Source organism: Zea mays, chromosome 4 (genome assembly GCF_902167145.1).
Source record: "Zea mays cultivar B73 chromosome 4, Zm-B73-REFERENCE-NAM-5.0, whole genome shotgun sequence".
NCBI lineage: Eukaryota > Viridiplantae > Streptophyta > Magnoliopsida > Poales > Poaceae > Zea > Zea mays.
Window position 1 is genome coordinate 144,642,900 of NC_050099.1, and position 6,000 is coordinate 144,648,899.

The window sequence follows — 6,000 nt, forward strand, 5'->3', positions numbered from 1 at the left end:
AAATTCTTCACCGATATCTGGGATAACGGCGGCCGAGAACTGGCGCAAGAAATTATCCAAAGGAGTGAAAAAGGCATCCATGATGCTAGAAAAGTAGCAGAAGCTGCCGAAAAAAGTACAGAGTCCGAAGGGCACATAGGTATTAATTAGTGGTTTTTATCATGCTGTAATTTCTATTTCCAAACTCCGTTCTTGGTTTGTAATAGTAATATAGCCGTATCTTTTCTTCGCACAGAAGCTGCTGAAGCATCTCCGGGCCCCCACCCGAAGGGGGACGATGAAATTAGACAAATGGCCGAAGCCATTATGGACAAGGTTGTGAATCGACTATTGAACGAAGCTGCAGAAATAGTGCTTAAAGAGGATTGAATGCCATTGTAGAAACATTTGAAATGTAAAAATGTGTAATATATTGTAACTTTAAATGTAATATACAATCTATTTATAGTTTTATTCTTTACGATGCATGAAACTTTGCATACATACCATTTTTTGAGCCTTTGGCAAAAAAACACCTTCCCTTCTTTTCATGCTTCGTGAAGAAAATCTTTTTCTATATCATAAGAATTTGCTTACTTCTCTGATGAAAAATGTCCAAGCTTCATGAAATGTTCTTCGAAGCTGTAAAGAAGTTTTGTGTTGCTTTTCCGATGAGGCTACACTTCATCTCGATTTGCCTTGTGCCTTAGCACGATTTTTTTTCTTTCCCAAAATATGTTCCGAAGGTCAATACTGTATCTGTTGGGGACTTGTTCTCAAGTGCTATGAGTTAAGAACAAGGCAACATAGAAAATGTTAATCGTTAAAGTCCTTCGTCCTCCGGAGCATTATTTCCCTTAGGATTTAATGGCTTGCGGACGAAGGTTATGAAGGACATACCTTCATAGATTCATTGAATAATGACGAAGGATGAAATATAAAAAATGTAAGGAATATAAAAGATAACATGAACAATTATTTATTATTATCAAGCATAAACGAAAACATCGTTGAATTACAAGTGTACCTTTAATCGGAAGGGGATGACAATACAAGCGTGACGCAAAAAGTGAATGCCAAGTCAGCGTGAACAGTACGGGGATACTGTTCACCTATTTATAGACACGGGACACAGCCCATGCAAAATTACATTCGTGCCCTTTACATTTGATAATAATTCTATAGTAGTCTATCGAGGTCTGAATGGCCTTTTCATCTTTAGGTCGGTTTCACTTTTTGCTGTCACGCCGAAGCTTTCTTGTTCGCACCTTCGGCGCTGTATCAAGCTTCGTATCATTCTGGTCTTACTGCGATGCCGATTTGAGTCCGAGGATACCTGTTTACACATTGTACTCCAGAAATACTGTTAAATCTTGTTTTTGAGGACCTTCGGATGCCGAAGGTCCCCAACAGTAGCCCCTCGCAATGTAAATTTGTTTAAAACAACAAATTTAGATTGCGACTTGGACGAAGGCTTTACGCCGAAGGTCCGAAAAAACACCTTCCCTTTGCTAGAATAGCAACATTCACTGACAAGCGGGGTCTTTAAATTTTCAACGCTCTTGGCGTATAAATACGGCCATACCGCAAACTCATTTTACACGCTTTCTGGCCAACTGCTCCTGCTTACTCAATTTTTAGCTCTTGCGCACTGCGATTTGCTAGGCTTTTGGTTTTGAAGCTTCGGCTTTGAAAATAGTTTTTAGCGTCTCCGAAGATGTCTGAAGATAAGAAGGCTATTGCTGAGATGAAGCTGAGCCTTGACGAAGAGAAAAACTTGGGGTTTCTTATAGCAATGTCAAAAACCAATACAGAAAAGATTACAAAGGAGATTCTGGAAGGTTTGTCCGAAGATACTGGTGACAGTGACAGCTATGATGTGGATAGCGGTGGCGAGGACTCCGAAGATCGTCCATGGCGACCAAGCCATTCAGTTTATGGTAAATCAACTATCAAGGAGAATCATCTTATCAACATGAGAGGAAGGTACTTCCGGGATTTATCCATTGTGAGGGCCGATGAAGGTGAAAGAACTTGCCCACACCCTGAGGAGAATGAAGTCGTGGTGTACCGAAGCTTCTTGAAAGCTGGACTGTGATTTCCCTTGAGCAGCTTCGTTGTGGAGGTACTGAAAATATTCGAAGTTTATCTCCACCAACTTACCCCCGAGGCCATTATAAAGCTAAATGTCTTCGTGTGGGCTGTAAGAAGCCAAGGTCTGAAGCCTGACGCAAAAAGCTTCTGCAATATACATGAATTATCATATGAAACAAAACCTTGGGGTAAGGAACAATATCACAACAATTTTGGCTGCTACAGTTTTGTTTCTCGGTCTAGGTCAAGCTGCCCCGTGCCGACCTTTCGTAAAAGATGGCCCGGAGACTGGATGACAGAATGGTTCTATGTGAAGAATGATCTGACAGTGCGAGAAGATATCAAAGGTATAATCATGCGCCCTATTTGGCAAAGCTTCGGCCTTCGGAGGCCGAAGGTTGAAATGAATGAAGTTGCCGAAGAATGCCAGAGGGCCTTCGGCGCAGTCTGTTCTTTCATTGGGACCAGAGACTTAGTACAAGAGCATATTGCCTTCAGGGTATGGCCGCTCGCAGAGAATTGGGAAATGCCACAAGAAACCGTAAAAGAGGCCGACGAAGGTGGACTTATCAGGTTAAAGTACACCTTTAAATTTGGAGATAAATTCGGTGAGCCAGATGATGACTGGTTAAAAAGTATTGAAAATTTAAGCGATGAACTGCTTGGGGCTTATTCGAAGGCTGAAGACACTGCCATGTCAGCAGCCTTCGGAGGCCGAAAAAAGAAAAGGCTGAATCGGGTATTTGATGCCATCGGGTTTGTCTACCCTGACTATTGCTATCCCATTCGAAGGCAGAAGAGAAAAAACACAACCTCTACAAAAGAAGAAGCTGCAACTGCTCCTAGCGAGCCAGAACCGAAAAGGAAGAAGATAAAGGTCCTTACGCATCGGCCGCGCTATATTGAACCAGCTTCGGTGCCTGAGTTTACCAGAGAAACGCCTTTGGCAACCGAAGCTGAAAAACCAATCGAGCCATCTTTGCTGCCAGAAGTCACCGAAATGGCCGAAGTGCCATCAAAGATGGAATTTGAACAATCAAAGATTTTGTTATCAGAAATGAAAGAGAGGGCCGAAGCGCCGTCCACAGAAAAAATGGAACAGGTAAAAGAAGCAACTGAGGGCTCCAAAACATCAGAAGTTTTGAGTCCTGTAGCAAACATTGAAACAGTAAAAAATCAAAAGGTGCCAGCAGTGACTCCGAAAAGAAAGAGAATGGCTAATGTGCTAGATGTACTAGAAACGATCAAATCTTCAAGCACCCCTCCGAAGAAGGCTGTTGTCACTCCTGAAACAACAGTTGAAGCTACGGGTTCTAAAGCTCCAGAGCCAGAGACTGAAGCCGAAGCTGGGCCCTCAGAGCCCGCAAAGATAAAACCCTTGGAAAGTGAGGCCGAAGAAATAACAAAGCCAACTTTTGTTGAAGAAACTGGTGCTGTTACCCCCGAAGCATCCCCCAAAATTCGTGATTATATTTTTCGTCATGCTTCGGGGAAAAGATTATCAGAAAAGGAAGAACAAGAGGCCCAGCACTATGCCCAAAAATTGAAATATCCAAAGGGGGCGTTGATATTTAATGGCAGTGGAGAAGAAGATTTCTTGTATTGTCTTCCCGACAGCAAGGAGATTTCTGTCTGCCGGGAGATGAGCAAGAGCTTCGGATTTCCAACCTTAGAAGACGGGCTCTCGGTGCTGTCGAAGAACGACCTGGCCGACAGCCTGGCTTACAATAGCTTAAAGGTGCGACAAATGAAATTTTTATATTTTTTGTTGAATCCGAAATTTTTTCGTTTGATAAAACCTATTGACGCACACATATTTCTTTTTGCAGGGCCTGATACTTAGCAATGCCCTCAGGGCACAGAAAGATGCTAAAGATGAAGGGTGTACTATAGCCCTGAGCAACCTTCGTTCCGAAGTGATTGAACTGAGGAACGAAGGTCTTGAAAAAGATAAAATATTATACTCATTGATAAATAAAATAAAGGAAGACGAAGCTGCTTTTAAAAGTCAAGCTGAAGCTCAGAAACGCGAAATTGAAGACCTTCGGAAACAACTGGCCAGAGCCAAGGAAGAACGCATGCTTGAAGAAACAAAACGTGAACTCAGCGATCAATGGGCAGATCACCTAGAAGTGACTGTTGAAGAGCTTCGTTCGTCCAAAAAGAGATGCTACAACAAATCTATAGATTGTGTTAAAAAATTAAAGGCTAGCTTTGCCAAGGTCGGCGCATTTTCAAGTGAAGAAAACTTTTCGAGAGGCAACCCCGAAGGTGTCATCGAATGGATTGGCCACGAAGCTGAAGCCTTCGAAGAAATTTTAAATAGCCGAGGAGATATATGTGCCTTCTCTGGTGCCAGAGGGATTGCCTCCATCCTAGAGAAGAAAGGCTGCGAACACATAAAAATTTTAGCACAATCCGAAGCTGCTTTGTCCTTCGAAGATGCGAGGGATCCTTCGGCTGAAGCTAGCATAATTGGTGGAAAGTTTTTTACCGATATCTGGGATAATGGTGGCCGAGAAATGGCCGGAGAAATTATTCGAAGAAGTGAGAAGGGCATCCACGATGCTAGAGAAGTAGCTGAGGCTACTGAAAAGAGCGCAGAGGCCGAAGGTCAATTAGGTATTAAATAATAATTTTTATCGTGTTGTAATCTTAGGCTTTAAGATTTGTTTGCGATTTGTAATAGCAATGTAGCCGTGTCCTGTCCTTCCTCAGATCCTACTGAAGTATCTCCGGGTGCACGGCCTAAGGGTGACGATGAGATTAAAAAGATGGCTGAATCTATTATGGATGAAGTTGTCGATCGACTGCTGAACGAAGCTGCAGAAGTGGTACTTAGGGAAGACTAGATGCTATTGTAAAAACATTTTAAATGTAACATGTGTAATATCTTGTAATCCTGTATGTAATATATTTGTTTTATTTTTCTTTATGGTTCAATTCTTTACGATGCATGAAACTTTACATACGTACCTTTTTTGAGTCTTTGGCGAAAAAACACCTTCCCTTCTTTTCATGCTTCGTGAAGAAGAATTACCATTTATCACAATAATATTCGAAATATCCTGGAAAGTGTTGAAGCTTCGTAGAAACATTCTTCAAGGCTATACTTCAGAGATCAATATTGTTTCTCCTTGTGACTTGGCATGATTTGCCCCTTTTTTTTTCAAAGCGTTTTCCCGAAGATTGACATCATATTTTTTCCTTATGCCACATGCAGTATGATGTATGATGCTTATGTTATGCAAAGATGATGTGATGATGCTATGCTATGTAAGGTGATATTCCGAAGATACACGCATATCTGCGCGATAAAACACATCATCTTTTTGTGAATCAGCGTTGACTTTTCGCTATAAGCCTCCCTTAGGAGCTTCTTCGCCTTTTACTTCAGCGGAATCAGCGTTGACTTTTCGCTGTAAGCTCTGCATTCCCTTAGGAACGTCTTTGGAGCTTCTTCGCCTTTTACTTAGGCGGTATCAGCGTTGACTTTTCGCTGTATGCTCTGCATTCCTTTTGGAACGACTTTGGAGCAGAAAACTTACACTGCGCTCCCTTCGGAACGACTTTTTGTGACTTCGTCAAACTTACTCTGCGTTCCTTAGAACGACCTTTTGTTGCTTCGAAGAATTTTCGATAGTCCGAAGGTCCTTTTTATTATCGCAAGCCTGTGAAGAAAATATATTTTTCTTGTAGGAATCAACGAAACTAATTACATGAAACCTAAACAATGTCCTTTATTACAGAAAATGAAACTGAATGAAAAAGATTGCTATTAAGGTAGGATATTTGTCAATAGATGTGCTTTGATTCTGGCACAGTGCTGTTGACCGTGCGAGCTTCGGACTGTTCTCTGAAGTCCCTTTGATGCGGAGCATATTGGCTCCCTTCTGGCTGCTGGCCTTGTTGCAACGGAGGTGGAGG